The sequence below is a fragment of the Ambystoma mexicanum genome, chromosome 5q, assembly GCF_040938575.1.
Source record: "Ambystoma mexicanum isolate Mex_15411 chromosome 5q, UKY_AmexF1_1, whole genome shotgun sequence".
Lineage (NCBI taxonomy): Eukaryota > Metazoa > Chordata > Amphibia > Caudata > Ambystomatidae > Ambystoma > Ambystoma mexicanum.
The window spans coordinates 998851818-998873709 of NC_090933.1; positions in this window are offsets into that span (position 1 = coordinate 998851818).

The window sequence follows — 21892 nt, forward strand, 5'->3', positions numbered from 1 at the left end:
AGCTAGGCTGAATGAATGGGGGTTTTCTGCATAAAAGCAGGGCTTTTGGGACTGGATCTTCAGAAGTCGCCACAGGACCTAAGAATCTGACGAGGGTAAAGCTGAGCCGACCTGCAACGACGACACCTCTGGTGGAGCCCTGCTGAACCGACTCACCACTTCCCAACGACAGAGGAGATCTCCTGGCTGGAGAGTCTTCTTCCCCTGTCTGGTGGGAACAACCAGTCCCCTTTGCTGTCTCTTCGCTTCCAGGGCGTAGTGGTCGAATTGCCTGTGCTGTACACCCCGGCAACCGGATAGCCACTAACCCGTACCGTGACCAAAAGGTGGTGCTTTGTGACGGAGCACTCCGCGGCTGGTCTCTTCCCTGGTGGTGCAACGATCTTCAACTTTCCTTCGACGATGAGAGCATCTCTTCTCTTGGCAAAACCCCGACTTGCATCCACCACCAGGAACAACTGCCCCCGCCGGAGCTGTCTCTCCACAGCTGAGCGTGGAGAGCGGTCGCCGGTGGCCTGAGGGGAACAGCAGGCCTGGGAAGCCCTGCCTGGGCCTCCGTGAGTGTTTTGTTTTTGTAAAAATAGTTTAATTGTTCTTCGCGCTCCTAGCACAGTGCTTGGCCTGCTCCCGCTCCCCCCTCCCACTTCCTGGTCTTCCTCTCCCTCCCCGCATCCCTGCCCGCCCACCCCCCCTCTGATTGGCTGTGTGCCTGCCTCCCCTCTGGCCTACTCGACGGCCGTTCCCCCCGCTCGCTTCTTTTCTCCAGCTGAGCGTGGAGAGCGGTCGCCGGTGGCCTGAGGGGAACAGCAGGCCTGGGAAGCCCTGCCTGGGCCTCCGTGAGTGTTTTGTTTTTGTAAAAATAGTTTAATTGTTCTTCGCGCTCCTAGCGCGGTACTTGGCCTGCTCCTGCTCCCCCCTCCCACTTCCTGGTCTTCCTCTCCCTCCCTGCCTCCCTGCCCGCCCACACCCCCCCCTTTCCTCTCCCTCTGCCTATAACCTCCCCCCTCCTGGGCAGCCCTCTGCCCGGCAGCCCCCACGGCTAAGGGGCCCAGGCCAAGGGCTCTCTCCACAGTGCAGCTCCCTGTGTGTCTGCAGGTGTCCGCAGGGGACGCCAGGCGCCAGTTCCACCTGTTCTCCGTTCCCCGGCCCACCCCTCCTACTCCTGGTTACTTCCGCATGGGGCCTTGCCTCTCTGTATTCACAGTTGTGGTAAACTAGGGTGCTTTTCTCCCCTCGCAGGATTCTCTAACTTAGGTGGCCCGGTACCTAATACGCTTTACTGTTTGCTCTGAATTGTGGTAAACTAGGGTGCTTTTCTCCCCTCGCAGGATTCTCTAACTTAGGTGGCCCGGTACCTAATACGCTTTACTGTTTGTTTGCTCTAATTGTGCTAACTTGTGCTTGCCGCTCACTTCCTGTCTGCGTGCTCTCGTTTTCGTCTGTCTCCCCCCCCCTCCCTCCCTCCTACTCCATGGTGCTCTCTGTCTCGCCTATCTTCTCTAACTGCTTCTCCATTGACTATCCTGCTCTCCTCACTAAATCTGGTAGGAAAAAGTTTAAAAAGGACATCCTGGTCTCCAACCCAGGCCTCCCTATCGCTGACACCTACACTAATGCCTGCTCTAAGGAAACTCTCACTGACATCCTCTTTTTCGTGCCTTCGCCTGACCTATGGACACTTCATATGGTCTCTGTGGTCTCTCCTTTCTCCTCCTCTCCCATTAATGGTGGCACCCGTTGGGATGTCCTCTTGGCCCCCTTCCGCTTCTCTAAGGCCATCATTAATGTCTACGCTAATGGGACCGTCTTGGTCCAAGGCCCTCAGGCCAACCTTCACCTCTTCGATAGACGCTTCCCACACCTCATCAACTTCCTCTCCTCTCCTGCTGTCCCCCCTCCTCTATCCTTGGCTACCTTGCCTCTACCCCACCTCCCTTCCCCCTCTCGTGCTCCTTCTTCACCTCCTTCTTCAATACCTCCGCAGGGCGTACCTCTGATCTGTACCCCTCCCCGGAAGTTCTTCAAGGATGGCAGCCTTCTCCACATTGCCACACTAAACACTCGCTCTGCCATCAAGCACTCCTCCAATATCTGTCACCTTCTTGAGGAACTGGACCTCGACGTCCTTTGGCTCACTGAGACATGGTTCACAGCCAGCTCTGCCACCAGCTTTGACACACTCCTACCTGACGGTTACAAGATTCTCTCCATGCCCAGGCCTAACCGTGCTGGGGGTGGTGTTGCCCTTATCTTCCCTGAGTGGATTCCTGCCACTGTCACTCCTACGCAGACCTACTCCTCTTTTGAATGTCTTGTCTGCCGACTCTCTCTCTCTCCTAGCCATTCCCTTACCGTGGCTACTATCTATCGGCCACCTGGTCAAATTTCCTCCTTCCTCTCTGAGTGGGCTGACCTCTCCTCCTCACTCCTGTCCTCAACCACTCAACTCCTCTCTCTTGGCGACTTTAACATCCACCTTGATGCCTCCAGTCCCCCCACTGGTCTCTTTCGTGACCTCTGCGACTCTCTCTCTCTCTATTCTCCCATCCGGGCCTACTCACTCTGCTGAGCACACTCTTGATGCTCTGATCTCCTCTGACCTTCCCCTCTCCGTCCCTCTCTCCACTCCTCTCTCCTGGAGTGATCACTTTCTCCTATCCTCCCACCTCACCCTCCCTACCCCACAGGCAAAGCCACCCTCTTCACTGCCACCCACCTTCTCGGTCATCCGACCCATGAAGCGTGTGTCAGTTGAGGCTTTCGCTGCTACCTTCTCGCCTCCCCTGCCCCTTTGGCTGACTCCCACCCTGACACAGCCCTCTCCATGCTCCACTCTGCTATATCTGTTACTCTTGATATCCTTGCCCCCGTCATGAGAATCCGCCTGAAGCCCAAAGCCAAATGTAACTCCTGGTATGACTCGGATCTCGTCACCCTAAAACGCAAGTGCAGGGTTGCAGAGAGGAAATGGCGTGCTTCATGTTCATCCTCTGACAAACTGGCCTGCCGCCTGCTCCAAAGGCAGTACCGGCTCTCCGTTCTCACCAAGAAGAGAGCCCTTATCCAAGCCCGCATCTCTGCGGCATCAAACAACTCCGCCGAACTCTTTAAATCTGCAAGGAGCTGGCCAACCCTGTTGCAGTCTCTACCTCTCCTGTACCCTCCCAGGCCCTCTGCACTGCACTGGCCTCTCACTTCATCTCTAAAACTCAGGACATCCTGTCCTCGCTCTCCTCCTTTCACCTCCCTCCCTCCCTACCCGGCCCTTCCTCTGGCCCTTCTGCGGTCACCCCTCCTCCCTCTTTCTCTGCCTTTTCACCTTTCTCTGCTGACGAGGTTTCCAGACAAGTCCGATCAATGAAAGTCTCGTCTAAACAGGTTCACCCCTGTTCCTCCAAAACTATCAAGGACCACATCGACTCCCTGGCTCCTGCCCTGGCTGACTTTTGCAACCACTCCTTCGCCTCTGGAGTCTTCCCTTCCCCCCTCAAGCACTCCCTTGTGCACCCTCTTCTCAAGAAACCATCTTCCGACCCCTCCTGCCCGGCTAACTATCGCCCTATCTCCATCACTCCCTTCCTGGGCAAGCTCCTGGAGAAACTGGCCATCTCCCAGCTTAACCTCCATGCTGAATCTGTTGGTAGTCTTCATGGCCATCAATCTGGCTTCAGAGCTGCCAGAAGCACGGAAACTGCTCTCCTGAACATCCGTGAAGACCTGCTCTTGAACCTCGATTCCAACACTCCGTGTGTTCTCATTCTGCTCGATCTCTCCTCTGCCTTTGACACTGTCAACCATGCCATCCTGCTCAACCGTCTCCGGGAAAACCTAGGTATCACTGGTCAGGCTCTGGCGTGGCTGACCTCTTTCCTTTCAAATCGACCCTCCCAGGTCCAACTGGGGCCCTTCCTCTCCAACATCTTTTTCTCCACCTGTGGTGTCCCCCAGGGATCTAATCTCTCTCCCTGGCTGTTCAACCAGTATCTGGCACTCCTTGCCCACCGCATCGCCGCTCTCTGCCCTAATTTCCAGTGCTATGCGGACGATACCCAGCTCATTTTCAGGCTACCCTCAGCCTCCCCCTCTCCTTCCCTCATCTCTGACTGTCTGTCTGCTATCCAAGAATGGTGTGCCGCCAATGACCTCTGCCTTAATGCCAGTAAGACTGAGATTCTACTCATCGGTACTCCCACTCCCTCCTTCCCTGCAGCTCTCTGGCCTGCCTCCCTTGGCCCCCTCCCTGCTCCTACCTGCAGGGCAAAAAACCTTGGGGTCATCTTCGACTCCACACTCTCCTTCTCTCCTCATATTTCTGACGTCGCCAAGAGGTCACACTACCAGCTGCACCTCCTCAGAGGTATTCTTCCCTTCCTCTCCTTCCCCCAGAAGCTCACTGTCTCCCGAGCCCTGGTTCTCTCGAAGCTGGACTACTGTAAAAGCCTCTATCTTAATCTGCCTGCCTCCACTCTCCGCCCTCTGCAACTCATCCAGAACAGAACTGCGAGACTTGTCCTTGGCCTCAAGCCCAGGGACCGTATCTCTCCAGGACTGAAATCTCTACACTGGCTCCCAGTGGCTGCGAGGATAAAGTTCAAAACCCTCTGCATTGTCCACAAGGCCTTCTGGGGCCTGGGTCCTAAATACCTTCAACTCTCTCTTCCCAAATATCTTCCTTCCCGAGCCCTTCGCTCATCCGCCTCCAACTCCCTCAGGGTTAGCCGCTTCTCGAAGCAACGAGCTGGGGGTAGATCTCTCTCCGCGGCAGGGGCCTCCCTCTGGAACAGCCTTACTGCCTCCCTGAAACTTGAGGAGAACCATCTCCGGTTCCGGAAGCACCTCAAAACCTTCCTCTTTGCTTCTGCTTTCTCTCTCCCTCTCCCCTGCTGAACAGCAAATTAATTCTTCACTGAAACTGCACTGATCCTGCAACTGGACCACTCTAAACGGCCTCGGTCCTGGGCCCAGCCACTCTCCACTTGCACTGATGCCCTTGAACCCCTCTGCACTGCGGGACTGTCTCTGTATCCCTACAGCCCCCCCCCCCCTTCCCCAGCACTTGTTCTGCACTTATCTTGCACTTGCCACCAGCTGGCCCTATTTATTTATTACTTTCCGCCACTTACCTTGTACTGCACTTCCCCCCCTCCCCTTCCCCTTGCACTTTTCCCCCTCCCCCACCCCTGCACTTGCGCGATCTGAATGACACCTGGCCTAGTAGGATCGTTGTCTGTCTCCCCTTGTTCCTCCCCTCCCTGCCTCGTCGCGCCTTGAAACACCTGTGTATAGGCGCGTTACAAATACCATATCATATCATATCATATCATACAAGGTACCGTGTCCGCCTGGCTTCCCTTGTGACGGTTAGCGTGAGGTGTCTTAATCCTCGCCTCTCCATTGGGTCGCCTCCAAGCCTTCTTAACTTTCTGTTCTGAACTGGTCCAATCTTTCTGTGACAATTTGCGCCAAAGACTCGAAGTGCATTTCCGCTGTGATACTTTTTGGGACATATCGCCTTACCTCTCTCCGAGTCGGCCTGGCCTCTGAACTTTGTGATCTACAGTAGACCCTGCCTTACTTGCCTTGCATTTGTTCGTAAAAGTGTTGGTACCGAGTTGATTTCATACCCTGCCTTTTCTCCCCCGTCCTAACGAATACTAGAGTGCCATCTAGGTTAAAGCATTCACCTCTGTCTGCAAATAAGTGGTGCCGTTGAACCTAGAATTGTCGAACTATTGTTAGGGGGATTGATTTACTTATAGTAATTGTGATTGAAGTTGTTTGCTGTATTAGTGCCAGTGTGTTTTTCATAGATGTGCTTTTATAAATAAATAACTATATATCTTTACAGCGAAGCTCTGTTCCAAGTTTGCTTTTTCTACTGTGTAAATTGCCCTATCTTGTATACGCCACATACTGCCTAACTCTTCTTGAGGGAAGTCTGACTGCTCAGCCACAGCTACCAAGTGAATCTGTGTGGTACAGACTGCTACCAAGTGGGTTTACTGCCAAACACCTGTACTCCTAAATCTTTTGCAGTGGTCCCAGAGGGAACTGCACATGTTTCCGCCTAACACCCACGCTCAGCGTAGGTGCGGTCACATGATGACATCCTCAACACATCCGCCCCAGTAATGAAAATCCCCTGGACAGCAAATGCAAAGAATCAAACGGGCGCATGCGCACAAGTGTCCTACGGACAGTGTTCGGGTTCTGGATGATTGCTCTGTTTCAAAGCAGTTACTTACCCTATCTATATATATCACATGATGTGTTTGGACCCTAAGGAAAATAGTGTGAGTACAACATATAAAAATATGAGCATATACAGCGACAAGTACAGTAATAAAAAAACATCAAAACTATCAGAAAGTGCTGAGAAATCTACTGATAATTTTAATGCACAAAAAGGATTGCTGTCTTTCAAGTTTGTGTCTTCCCCTATGTATATGTTTCATATGATATGACTGGACCATAAGGGAATTATTGTAAGAACATACTTGAAGGATAAGGCTACGAATATAGTACATTTACAATTTTTAGTTCCTGACTGTTACTGAAGAAAATCATGTGGCCTAGATATGTCAGGAAAGGAAAAAAGGGAGTGTCAGACATGTGATTTCATCAGTGATGTCATCAATGACATTTGTGATGTCAACTTTGATGTCCTGGGTGTTAGGTTTAGCAGTGCACAGTGGTGGCGCGAGTTATGGTTGCTTAGCTTACCATAGCTGGCGAATTTCATGGGTTTTTCGGTTTTACTTGGAACCATAACCTCCCTTTAACAAAGTTTTTTTTACTGAATTTCATAGGTTTTTAGTAGCGCAACTTAACCATAACGTCCATTTAACAAAGTTTTTTCACTGAATTTCATAGGTTTTTAGTAGCGCAACTTAACAATAATAACTTTGACTTTATGTACATGTAATATGGAACATACTGAACCCCTTCTACTGAAATTGATGTCCGCGAACTCTTTTAATGTCCGCGGACATGTTCAGAGAACAGTACCACTACCTAAAAACTCTGGGGGGGTATGTTTGATTGTTATATCATAACATAGGAACATTTAACAAATTCAAAAAGCAGCACACATACACATTACATGTAGTAATACATAAGAAATGTAACCCATATATGTAATACACTAACCATTCATTTAAATACAATATGTTCTAAAATGGAATATACCAAAAGAAGATAAATTGGCTTCCAACATAATTACCTCACAGACACTACAGAACTAAGAGCAAGACCAGACCTACAGAGTACTTAGAACATATCTTACCTGAAATAGTAAGTGTACTTCATTTTACTCATATATTTATAAACTTTCTGTATTAGATAAAAAAAAAAATATATATTATCTTTTTTTTCTCACAGAAATGTCTAGTACTCTGGAATGGCTAGAGGAGAATTTCCCACATGAGGATAGTGAAACTAATGGTAAACACTTTACAATATAAACACTTTACAATATAAACCATGTAATTATTATTATTGTATATACATTTAACTTATATATATATATTTTTGTACAGAGCATACCAAAATAGAAAATACCTCTGAAGAAACTGTTATGGATAACACTCTTGACAGCATAAAAGAAAAAATGGATTTATTGTTGACCAATTTTAATAATTTGAAAACCTTTGTTGAAGATCATTTTAAAACAAAAACCTCATACCATTGTCCCACATGTACTTGTCCACCCTCACCATATCCCAGTCAATTATCCCCAAACCCTCTCCCTAACCCAAAACGTTTTGATGAGACTTCCATCCCTTCTTCACCTGATAACAATCATGTTGAAACCCCTAATTCTCCTGTTTTTGTTTTCCATTTCTGCCTCACCTTCTCTATCATAAATTATTAATATATGTTAAATAAAGTTACATTTTTATATTGTGTTGTAATTAGTTGTGTCCGCGGAAAGGGCGGGTGTTCTGAAATGTTCGTAAATAAATGAAAATGGAGGTGTCCTGAAGAACACTATACCTGTCCGTACTGTTCTCTAGCAAGTTGAACTGTTCTAAGAACACACGCGGTGTCCTGAAATGTTCATAAAGAAACGAAAATTAAAGTGTCCTGTAGAACACTATACCTGTCCGTAGTGTTCGCTAGCAAGTTGAAACTGTTCTAAGAACACAATTGGTGTCCTGAAATGTTCGTAAATAAATGAAAATGGAGGTGTCCTGAAGAACACTATACCTGTCCGTACTGTTCACTAGCAAGTTGAAACTGTTCTCAGAACACACGCGGTGTCCTGAAATGTTCGTAAAGAAACGAAAATTAAAGTGTCCTGAAGAACATTATACCTGTCCGTACTGTTCGCTAGCAAGTTGAAACTGGTCTAAGAACACAATTGGTGTCCTGAAATGTTCATAAATAAACAAAAATGGAGGTGTCCTGAAGAACACTATACCTGTCCGTACTGTTCGCTAGCACGTTGAACATGTTCTAAGAACACGCGGTGTCCTGAAACGTTCGTAAAGAAACAAAAATTAAAGTGTCCTGAAGAACACTATACCTGTCCGTAGTGTTCGCTAGCAAGTTGAAACTGTTCGAAGAACACAATTGATGTCCTGAAATGTTCATAAATAAACGAAAATGGAGGTGTCCTGAAGAACACTATACCTGTCCGTACTGTTCGCTAGCAATTTGAAACTGTTCTAAGAACACAATCGGTGTCCTCAAATGTTCGTAAATGAATGAAAATTGACGTGTCCTGAAGAACACTATACCTGTCCGTAGTGTTCGCTAGCAAGTTGAAACTGTTCTAAGAACACAATTGGTGTCTTGAAATGTTCGTAAATAAACGAAAATGGAGGTGTCCTGAAGAACTCAATACCTGTCCGTAATGTTCGCTAGCAAGTTGAATCTGTTCTAAGAAAACAAGTAGTGTCCTGAAATGTTCATAAATAAACAAAAATGGAGGTGTCCTGAAGAACACTCTACCTGTCCGTACTGTTCGCTACCAACTTCAAACTGTTCTAGAACACATGCGGTGTCCAGAAATGTTCGTTTGACGTGTGATGCACTTTTAATTACTTCAGGACCCGAACAGTGTCCGTAGAACATCAACGCACATGCGCAAACCAATGTCTGTGCATTTGGTGTCCTGCGGACAGCCGCTTCCTTCGCGAACATGTTTGCGAAGCGATCATGTGACCGCGCCCATGCTGATTGCGTGTTCTTAATGCGGACACTGTTCGTGTCCCCGAACAATTTAAAAGTACATTTTCAAGTAATCCACAATATTTCTCAATAAAAACTCACGATAGCACGAGTCCCACATACTAATCCTGAGTTTCTGCATACTTTTTGAAAGTTTTTGAACCATTTTTTGTGTTCGATCTGTCAGCGGACAGCGCGCATGTCTGCAAAACGCATACAAGCACCCCTATAAAAGACCACGCCCTAGAGCTTATTCTCATTGTGTTTCTGTCTATTCTTCAGAGCACAGCTATTTTTCCTGCAACTTGCAGATTACACCATCATCGAGATGGCATCCATGGCTGCACTACTGCCACCTGGTGCTGCACCTGCTTCAGCACCACCCCCACCCACCTCCACCATCCACCACCTTCCCAAGGGCCTGAAGAGGGGAACAGGAGTGAGGATGCAGAGGAGGAAGAAGAGGATGACGAGAATGAGGTAGAGGAAATCCCTACTACCCGCACTAGGAGTGAGTCTTGGGTGTGGCGGTTCTTTACCATTCATGGGAATGGTCCTAAGGCTTGTGCGAACTGTGTCACCTGCAATGAGTGCAAAATGGTACTCAGTCGCTGGAGGCATGGTTGGTACAGCTTTGGGACCACTACCATGAAGCGACACCTAAGGTAATTTTACTCTGGGGCCATTCGCAAGGTTGTACCTTGCGAGGAGCGTAGTAGGTTGATTTCCTCTACTTCATCCTCCGTTTCTGATCCTGTCACCACAAGGACCACCTCTGTGGGACAGCATCTTCCTCAAGCTGCCTCACAGGCCATACAGAATTCTGATGACCCTTACCTTTTGAGAGTCACAGTTGTATGTATGTACTGCGACACAGTACTCTGCAAGGGGGAGCGACTTTGCAGTGCTTTTGAGACTATCGGCTCAGAGCATGAAAAGACCTTCTCACTACCCAAATAAAACCCACTCTACATCTTCCTCTCTCAGCTCGCCCTTTCTTATCCCTGTGGTTGGTGTCCCCCCTTTACCCTCCTTTCGTGTATAATAAGTGGTGCCGTTGAACCTAGACTTGTCGAACTATTGTTAGGGGGATTGATTTACTTATAGTAATTGTGATTGAAGTTGTTTGCCGTATTAGTGCCGGTGTGTTTTTCATAGATGTGCTTTTATAAATAAATAACTATATATCTTTACACCGAAGCTCTGTTCCGTGTTTGCTTGTTCTACTGTGTAAATTGCCCTATCTTGTATACTCCACATACGGCCTAACTCTTCTTGAGGGAAGTCTGACTGCTCAGCCACAGCTACCAAGTGAATCTGTGTGGTACAGACTGCTACCAAGTGGGTTTACTGCCAAACACCTGTACTCCTAAATCTTTTGCAGTGGTCCCAGAGGGAACTGCACATGTTTCCGCCTAACACCCACGCTCAGCGTAGGTGCGATCACATGATGACATCCTCAACACATCCGCCCCAGTAATGAAAATCCCCTGGACAGCAAATGCAAAGAATCAAACGGGCGCATGCGCACAAGTGTCCTACGGACAGTGTTCGGGTTCTGGATGATTGCTCTGTTTCAAAGCAGTTACTTACCCTATCTATATATATCACATGATGTGTTTGGACCCTAAGGAAAATAGTGTGAGTACAACATATAAAAATATGAGCATATACAGCGACAAGTACAGTAATAAAAAAACATCAAAACTATCAGAAAGTGCTGAGAAATCTACTGATAATTTTAATGCACAAAAAGGATTGCTGTCTTTCAAGTTTATGTCTTCCCCTATGTATATGTTTCATATGATATGACTGGACCATAAGGGAATTATTGTAAGAACATACTTGAAGGATAAGGCTACGAATATAGTACATTTACAATTTTTAGTTCCTGACTGTTACTGAAGAAAATCATGTGGCCTAGATATGTCAGGAAAGGAAAAAAGGGAGTGTCAGACATGTGATTTCATCAGTGATGTCATCAATGACATTTGTGATGTCAACTTTGATGTCCTGGGTGTTAGGTTTAGCAGTGCACAGTGGTGGCGCGAGTTATGGTTGCTTAGCTTACCATAGCTGGCGAATTTCATGGGTTTTTCGGTTTTACTTGGAACCATAACCTCCCTTTAACAAAGTTTTTTTTACTGAATTTCATAGGTTTTTAGTAGCGCAACTTAACCATAACGTCCATTTAACAAAGTTTTTTCACTGAATTTCATAGGTTTTTAGTAGCGCAACTTAACAATAATAACTTTGACTTTATGTACATGTAATATGGAACATACTGAACCCCTTCTACTGAAATTGATGTCCGCGAACTCTTTTAATGTCCGCGGACATGTTCAGAGAACAGTACCACTACCTAAAAACTCTGGGGGGGTATGTTTGATTGTTATATCATAACATAGGAACATTTAACAAATTCAAAAAGCAGCACACATACACATTACATGTAGTAATACATAAGAAATGTAACCCATATATGTAATACACTAACCATTCATTTAAATACAATATGTTCTAAAATGGAATATACCAAAAGAAGATAAATTGGCTTCCAACATAATTACCTCACAGACACTACAGAACTAAGAGCAAGACCAGACCTACAGAGTACTTAGAACATATCTTACCTGAAATAGTAAGTGTACTTCATTTTACTCATATATTTATAACATTTCTGTATTAGATAAAAAAAAAATATATATTATCTTTTTTTTCTCACAGAAATGTCTAGTACTCTGGAATGGCTAGAGGAGAATTTCCCACATGAGGAAATGTCAGAAGATAGTGAAACTAATGGTAAACACTTTACAATATAAACCATGTAATTATTATTATTGTATATACATTTAACTTATATATATATATTTTTGTACAGAGCATACCAAAATAGAAAATACCTCTGAAGAAACTGTTATGGATAACACTCTTGACAGCATAAAAGAAAAAATGGATTTATTGTTGACCAATTTTAATAATTTGAAAACCTTTGTTGAAGATCATTTTAAAACAAAAACCTCATACCATTGTCCCACATGTACTTGTCCACCCTCACCATATCCCAGTCAATTATCCCCAAACCCTCTCCCTAACCCAAAACGTTTTGATGAGACTTCCATCCCTTCTTCACCTGATAACAATCATGTTGAAACCCCTAATTCTCCTGTTTTTGTTTTCCATTTCTGCCTCACCTTCTCTATCATAAATTATTAATATATGTTAAATAAAGTTACATTTTTATATTGTGTTGTAATTAGTTGTGTCCGCGGAAAGGGCGGGTGTTCTGAAATTTTCGTAAATAAATGAAAATGGAGGTGTCCTGAAGAACACTATACCTGTCCGTACTGTTCTCTAGCAAGTTGAACTGTTCTAAGAACACACGCGGTGTCCTGAAATGTTCGTAAAGAAATGAAAATTAAAGTGTCCTGTAGAACACTATACCTGTCCGTAGTGTTTGCTAGCAAGTTGAAACTGTTCTAAGAACACAATTGGTGTCCTGAAATGTTCGTAAATAAATGAAAATGGAGGTGTCCTGAAGAACACTATACCTGTCCGTACTGTTCACTAGCAAGTTGAAACTGTTCTCAGAACACACGCGGTGTCCTGAAATGTTCGTAAAGAAACGAAAATTAAAGTGTCCTGAAGAACATTATACCTGTCCGTACTGTTCGCTAGCAAGTTGAAACTGGTCTAAGAACACAATTGGTGTCCTGAAATGTTCATAAATAAACGAAAATGGAGGTGTCCTGAAGAACACTATACCTGTCCGTACTGTTCGCTAGCACGTTGAACATGTTCTAAGAACACGCGGTGTCCTGAAACGTTCGTAAAGAAACAAAAATTAAAGTGTCCTGAAGAACACTATACCTGTCCGTAGTGTTCGCTAGCAAGTTGAAACTGTTCGAAGAACACAATTGATGTCCTGAAATGTTCATAAATAAACGAAAATGGAGGTGTCCTGAAGAACACTATACCTGTCCGTACTGTTCGCTAGCAATTTGAAACTGTTCTAAGAACACAATCGGTGTCCTCAAATGTTCGTAAATGAATGAAAATTGACTTGTCCTGAAGAACACTATACCTGTCCGTAGTGTTCGCTAGCAAGTTGAAACTGTTCTAAGAACACAATTGGTGTCTTGAAATTTTCGTAAATAAACGAAAATGGAGGTGTCCTGAAGAACTCAATACCTGTCCGTAATGTTCGCTAGCAAGTTGAATCTGTTCTAAGAAAACAAGTAGTGTCCTGAAATGTTCATAAATAAACAAAAATGGAGGTGTCCTGAAGAACACTCTACCTGTCCGTACTGTTCGCTACCAACTTCAAACTGTTCTAGAACACATGCGGTGTCCAGAAATGTTCGTTTGACGTGTGATGCACTTTTAATTACTTCAGGACCCGAACAGTGTCCGTAGAACATCAACGCACATGCGCAAACCAATGTCCGTGCATTTGGTGTCCTGCGGACAGCCGCTTCCTTCGCGAACATGTTTGCGAAGCGATCATGTGACCGCGCCCATGCTGATCGCGTGTTCTGAATGCGGACACTGTTCGTGTCCCCGAACAATTTAAAAGTACATTTTCAAGTAATCCACAATATTTCTCAATAAAAACTCACGATAGCACGAGTCCCACATACTAATCCTGAGTTTCTGCATACTTTTTTAAAGTTTTTGAACCTTTTTTTGTGTTCGATCTGTCAGCGGACAGCGCGCATGTCTGCAAAACGCATACAAGCACCCCTATAAAAGACCACGCCCTAGAGCTTATTCTCATTGTGTTTCTGTCTATTCTTCAGAGCACAGCTATTTTTCCTGCAACTTGCAGATTACACCATCATCGAGATGGCATCCATGGCTGCACTACTGCCACCTGGTGCTGCACCTGCTTCAGCACCACCCCCACCCACCTCCACCATCCACCACCTTCCCAAGGGCCTGAAGAGGGGAACAGGAGTGAGGATGCAGAGGAGGAAGAAGAGGATGACGAGAATGAGGTAGAGGAAATCCCTACTACCCACACTAGGAGTGAGTCTTGGGTGTGGCGGTTCTTTACCATTCATGGGAATGGTCCTAAGGCTTGTGCGAACTGTGTCACCTGCAATGAGTGCAAAATGGTACTCAGTCGCTGGAGGCATGGTTGGTACAGCTTTGGGACCACTACCATGAAGCGACACCTAAGGTAATTTTACTCTGGGGCCGTTCGCAAGGTTGTACCTTGCGAGGAGCGTAGTAGGTTGATTTCCTCTACTTCATCCTCCGTTTCTGATCCTGTCACCACAAGGACCACCTCTGTGGGACAGCATCTTCCTCAAGCTGCCTCACAGGCCATACAGAATTCTGATGACCCTTACCTTTTGAGAGTCACAGTTGTATGTATGTACTGCGACACAGTACTCTGCAAGGGGGAGCGACTTCGCAGTGCTTTTGAGACTATCGGCTCAGAGCATGAAAAGACCTTCTCACTACCCAAATAAAACCCACTCTACATCTTCCTCTCTCAGCTCGCCCTTTCTTATCCCTGTGGTTGGTGTCCCCCCTTTACCCTCCTTTCGTGTATAATAAGTGGTGCCGTTGAACCTAGACTTGTCGAACTATTGTTAGGGGGATTGATTTACTTATAGTAATTGTGATTGAAGTTGTTTGCCGTATTAGTGCCAGTGTGTTTTTCATAGATGTGCTTTTATAAATAAATAACTATATATCTTTACACCGAAGCTCTGTTCCGTGTTTGCTTGTTCTACTGTGTAAATTGCCCTATCTTGTATACTCCACATACTGCCTAACTCTTCTTGAGGGAAGTCTGACTGCTCAGCCACAGCTACCAAGTGAATCTGTGTGGTACAGACTGCTACCAAGTGGGTTTACTGCCAAACACCTGTACTCCTAAATCTTTTGCAGTGGTCCCAGAGGGAACTGCACAGGATTCCGCCTAACACCCACGCTCAGCGTAGGTGCGATCACATGATGACATCCTCAACACATCCGCCCCAGTAATGAAAATCCCCTGGACATCAAATGCAAAGAATCAAACGGGCGCATGCGCACAAGTGTCCTACGGACAGTGTTCGGGTTCTGGATGATTGCTCTGTTTCAAAGCAGTTACTTACCCTATCTATATATATCACATGATGTGTTTGGACCCTAAGGAAAATAGTGTGAGTACAACATATAAAAATATGAGCATATACAGGGAAAGTACAGTAATAAAAAAACATCAAAACTATCAGAAAGTGCTGAGAAATCTACTGATAATTTTAATGCACAAAAAGGATTGCTGTCTTTCAAGTTTTTGTCTTCCCCTATGTATATGTTTCATATGATATGACTGGACCATAAGGGAATTATTGTAAGAACATACTTGAAGGATAAGGCTACGAATATAGTACATTTACAATGTTTAGTTCCTGACTGTTACTGAAGAAAATCATGTGGCCTAGATATGTCAGGAAAGGAAAAAAGGGAGAGTCAGACATGTGATGTCATCAGTGATGTCATCAATGACATTTGTGATGTCAACTTTGATGTCCTGGGTGTTAGGTTTAGCAGTGCACGGTGGTGGCGCGAGTTATGGTTGCTTAGCTTACCATAACTGGCGAATTTCATGGGTTTTTCGGTTTTACTTGGAACCATAACGTCCCTTTAACAAAGTTTTTTTTACTGAATTTCATAGGTTTTTAGTAGCGCAACTTAACCATAACGTCCCTTTAACAAAGTTTTTTCACTGAATTTCATAGGTTTTTAGTAGCGCAACTTAACAATAATAACTTTGACTTTATGTACATGTAATATGGAACATACTGAACCCCTTCTACTGAAATTGATGTCCGCAAACTCTTTTAATGTCCGCGGACATGTTCAGAGAACAGTACCACTACCTAAAAACTCTGGGGGGTATGTTTGATTGTTATATCATAACATAGGAACATTTAACAAATTCAAAAAGCAGCACACATACACATTACATGTAGTAATACATAAGAAATGTAACCCATATATGTAAACACTAACCATTCATTTAAATACAATATGTTCTAAAATGGAATATACCAAAAGAAGATAAATTGGCTTCCAACATAATTATCTCACAGACACTACAGAACTAAGAGCAAGACCACACCTACAGAGTACTTAGAACATATCTTACCTGAAATAGTAAGTGTACTTCATTTTACTCATATATTTATAAACTTTCTGTATTAGATAAAAAAAAATATATTATCTTTTTTTTCTCACAGAAATGTCTAGTACTCTGGAATGGCTAGAGGAGAATTTCCCACATGAAGAAATGTCAGAAGATAGTGAAACTAATGGTAAACACTTTACAATATAAACCATGTAATTATTATTATTGTATATACATTTAACATATATATATATATTTTTGTACAGAGCATACCAAAATAGAAAATACCTCTGAAGAAACTGTTATGGATAACACTCTTGACAGCATAAAAGAAAAAATGGATTTATTGTTGACCAATTTTAATAATTTGAAAACCTTTGTTGAAGATCATTTTAAAACAAAAACCTCATACCATTGTCCCACATGTACTTGTCCACGCTCACCATATCCCAGTCAATTATCCCCAAACCCTCTCCATAACCCAAAACGTTTTGATGAGACTTCCATCCCTTCTTCACCTGATACCAATCATGTTGAAACCCCTAATTCTCCTGTTTTTGTTTTCTGTTTCTGCCTCACCTTCTCTATCATAAATTATTAATATATGTTAAATAAAGTTACATTTTTATATTGTGTTGTAATTAGTTGTGTCCGCGGAAAGGGCGGGTGTTCTGAAATGTTCGTAAATAAATGAAAATGGAGGTGTCCTGAAGAACACTATACCTGTCCGTACTGTTCTCTAGCAAGTTGAAACTGTTCTAAGAACACACGCGGTGTCCTGAAATGTTCGTAAAGAAAGGAAAATTAAAGTGTCCTGAAGAACACTATACCTGTCCGTAGTGTTCGCTAGCAAGTTGAAACTGTTCTAAGAACACAATTGGTCTCCTGAAATGTTCGTAAATAAATGAAAATGGAGGTGTCCTGAAGAACACTATACCTGTCCGTACTGTTCACTAGCCAGTTGAAACTGTTCTCAGAACACAGCGGTGTCCTGAAATGTTCGTAAAGAAACGAAAATTAAAGTGTCCTGAAGAACATTATACCTGTTCGTTCTGTTCGCTAGCAAGTTGAAACTGTTCTAAGAACACAATTGGTGTCCTGAAATGTTCATAAATAAACGAAAATGGAGGTGTCCTGAAGAACGCTATACCTGTCCGTAATGTTCGCTAGCAAGTTGAAACTGTTCGAAGAACACAATTGATGTCCTGAAATGTTCATAAATAAACGAAAATGGAGGTGTCCTGAAGAACACTATACCTGTCCGTAGTGTTCGCTAGCAAGTTGGAACTGTTCGAAGAACACAATTGATGTCCTGAAATGTTCATAAATAAACGAAAATGGAGGTGTCCTGAAGAACACTATACCTGTCCGTAGTGTTCGCTAGCAAGTTGAAGCTGTTCTAAGAACACAATTGGTGTCTTGAAATGTTCGTAAATAAACGAAAATGGAGGTGTCCTGAAGAACGCTATACCTGTCCGTAATGTTCGCTAGCAAGTTGAAACTGTTCTAAGAAAACAAGTAGTGTCCTGAAATGTTCGTAAATAAACAAAAATGGAGGTGTCCTGAAGAACACTCTACCTGTCCGTACTGTTCGCTACCAACTTCAAACTGTTCTAGAACACATGCGGTGTCCAGAAATGTTCGTTTGACGTGTGATGCACTTTTAATTACTTCAGGACCCGAACAGTGTCCGTAGAACATCAACGCACATGCGCAAACCAATGTCCGTGCATTTGGTGTCCTGCGGACAGCCGCTTCCTTCGCGAACATGTTTGCGAAGCGATCATGTGACCGCGCCCATGCTGATCGCGTGTTCTGAATGCGGACACTGTTCGTGTCCCCGAACAATTTAAAAGTACATTTTCAAGTAATCCACAATATTTCTCAATAAAAACTCACGATAGCACGAGTCCCACATACTAATCCTGAGTTTCTGCATACTTTTTTAAAGTTTTTGAACCTTTTTTTGTGTTCGATCTGTCAGCGGACAGCGCGCATGTCTGCAAAACGCATACAAGCACCCCTATAAAAGACCACGCCCTAGAGCTTATTCTCATTGTGTTTCTGTCTATTCTTCAGAGCACAGCTATTTTTCCTGCAACTTGCAGATTACACCATCATCGAGATGGCATCCATGGCTGCACTACTGCCACCTGGTGCTGCACCTGCTTCAGCACCACCCCCACCCACCTCCACCATCCACCACCTTCCCAAGGGCCTGAAGAGGGGAACAGGAGTGAGGATGCAGAGGAGGAAGAAGAGGATGACGAGAATGAGGTAGAGGAAATCCCTACTACCCACACTAGGAGTGAGTCTTGGGTGTGGCGGTTCTTTACCATTCATGGGAATGGTCCTAAGGCTTGTGCGAACTGTGTCACCTGCAATGAGTGCAAAATGGTACTCAGTCGCTGGAGGCATGGTTGGTACAGCTTTGGGACCACTACCATGAAGCGACACCTAAGGTAATTTTACTCTGGGGCCGTTCGCAAGGTTGTACCTTGCGAGGAGCGTAGTAGGTTGATTTCCTCTACTTCATCCTCCGTTTCTGATCCTGTCACCACAAGGACCACCTCTGTGGGACAGCATCTTCCTCAAGCTGCCTCACAGGCCATACAGAATTCTGATGACCCTTACCTTTTGAGAGTCACAGTTGTATGTATGTACTGCGACACAGTACTCTGCAAGGGGGAGCGACTTCGCAGTGCTTTTGAGACTATCGGCTCAGAGCATGAAAAGACCTTCTTACTACCCAAATAAAACCCACTCTACATCTTCCTCTCTCAGCTCGCCCTTTCTTATCCCTGTGGTTGGTGTCCCCCCTTTACCCTCCTTTCGTGTATAATAAGTGGTGCCGTTGAACCTAGACTTGTCGAACTATTGTTAGGGGGATTGATTTACTTATAGTAATTGTGATTGAAGTTGTTTGCCGTATTAGTGCCGGTGTGTTTTTCATAGATGTGCTTTTATAAATAAATAACTATATATCTTTACACCGAAGCTCTGTTCCGTGTTTGCTTGTTCTACTGTGTAAATTGCCCTATCTTGTATACTCCACATACTGCCTAACTCTTCTTGAGGGAAGTCTGACTGCTCAGCCACAGCTACCAAGTGAATCTGTGTGGTACAGACTGCTACCAAGTGGGTTTACTGCCAAACACCTGTACTCCTAAATCTTTTGCAGTGGTCCCAGAGGGAACTGCACAGGATTCCGCCTAACACCCACGCTCAGCGTAGGTGCGATCACATGATGACATCCTCAACACATCCGCCCCAGTAATGAAAATCCCCTGGACATCAAATGCAAAGAATCAAACGGGCGCATGCGCACAAGTGTCCTACGGACAGTGTTCGGGTTCTGGATGATTGCTCTGTTTCAAAGCAGTTACTTACCCTATCTATATATATCACATGATGTGTTTGGACCCTAAGGAAAATAGTGTGAGTACAACATATAAAAATATGAGCATATACAGGGAAAGTACAGTAATAAAAAAACATCAAAACTATCAGAAAGTGCTGAGAAATCTACTGATAATTTTAATGCACAAAAAGGATTGCTGTCTTTCAAGTTTTTGTCTTCCCCTATGTATATGTTTCATATGATATGACTGGACCATAAGGGAATTATTGTAAGAACATACTTGAAGGATAAGGCTACGAATATAGTACATTTACAATGTTTAGTTCCTGACTATTACTGAAGAAAATCATGTGGCCTAGATATGTCAGGAAAGGAAAAAAGGGAGAGTCAGACATGTGATGTCATCAGTGATGTCATCAATGACATTTGTGATGTCAACTTTGATGTCCTGGGTGTTAGGTTTAGCAGTGCACGGTGGTGGCGCGAGTTATGGTTGCTTAGCTTACCATAACTGGCGAATTTCATGGGTTTTTCGGTTTTACTTGGAACCATAACGTCCCTTTAACAAAGTTTTTTTTACTGAATTTCATAGGTTTTTAGTAGCGCAACTTAACCATAACGTCCCTTTAACAAAGTTTTTTCACTGAATTTCATAGGTTTTTAGTAGCGCAACTTAACAATAATAACTTTGACTTTATGTACATGTAATATGGAACATACTGAACCCCTTCTACTGAAATTGATGTCCGCGAACTCTTTTAATGTCCGCGGACATGTTCAGAGAACAGTACCACTACCTAAAAACTCTGGGGGGTATGTTTGATTGTTATATCATAACATAGGAACATTTAACAAATTCAAAAAGCAGCACACATACACATTACATGTAGTAATACATAAGAAATGTAACCCATATATGTAAACACTAACCATTCATTTAAATACAATATGTTCTAAAATGGAATATACCAAAAGAAGATAAATTGGCTTCCAACATAATTATCTCACAGACACTACAGAACTAAGAGCAAGACCACACCTACAGAGTACTTAGAACATATCTTACCTGAAATAGTAAGTGTACTTCATTTTACTCATATATTTATAAACTTTCTGTATTAGATAAAAAAAAATATATTATCTTTTTTTTCTCACAGAAATGTCTAGTACTCTGGAATGGCTAGAGGAGAATTTCCCACATGAAGAAATGTCAGAAGATAGTGAAACTAATGGTAAACACTTTACAATATAAACCATGTAATTATTATTATTGTATATACATTTAACATATATATATATATTTTTGTACAGAGCATACCAAAATAGAAAATACCTCTGAAGAAACTGTTATGGATAACACTCTTGACAGCATAAAAGAAAAAATGGATTTATTGTTGACCAATTTTAATAATTTGAAAACCTTTGTTGAAGATCATTTTAAAACAAAAACCTCATACCATTGTCCCACATGTACTTGTCCACGCTCACCATATCCCAGTCAATTATCCCCAAACCCTCTCCATAACCCAAAACGTTTTGATGAGACTTCCATCCCTTCTTCACCTGATACCAATCATGTTGAAACCCCTAATTCTCCTGTTTTTGTTTTCTGTTTCTGCCTCACCTTCTCTATCATAAATTATTAATATATGTTAAATAAAGTTACATTTTTATATTGTGTTGTAATTAGTTGTGTCCGCGGAAAGGGCGGGTGTTCTGAAATGTTCGTAAATAAATGAAAATGGAGGTGTCCTGAAGAACACTATACCTGTCCGTACTGTTCTCTAGCAAGTTGAAACTGTTCTAAGAACACACGCGGTGTCCTGAAATGTTCGTAAAGAAAGGAAAATTAAAGTGTCCTGAAGAACACTATACCTGTCCGTAGTGTTCGCTAGCAAGTTGAAACTGTTCTAAGAACACAATTGGTCTCCTGAAATGTTCGTAAATAAATGAAAATGGAGGTGTCCTGAAGAACACTATACCTGTCCGTACTGTTCACTAGCCAGTTGAAACTGTTCTCAGAACACAGCGGTGTCCTGAAATGTTCGTAAAGAAACGAAAATTAAAGTGTCCTGAAGAACATTATACCTGTTCGTTCTGTTCGCTAGCAAGTTGAAACTGTTCTAAGAACACAATTGGTGTCCTGAAATGTTCATAAATAAACGAAAATGGAGGTGTCCTGAAGAACGCTATACCTGTCCGTAATGTTCGCTAGCAAGTTGAAACTGTTC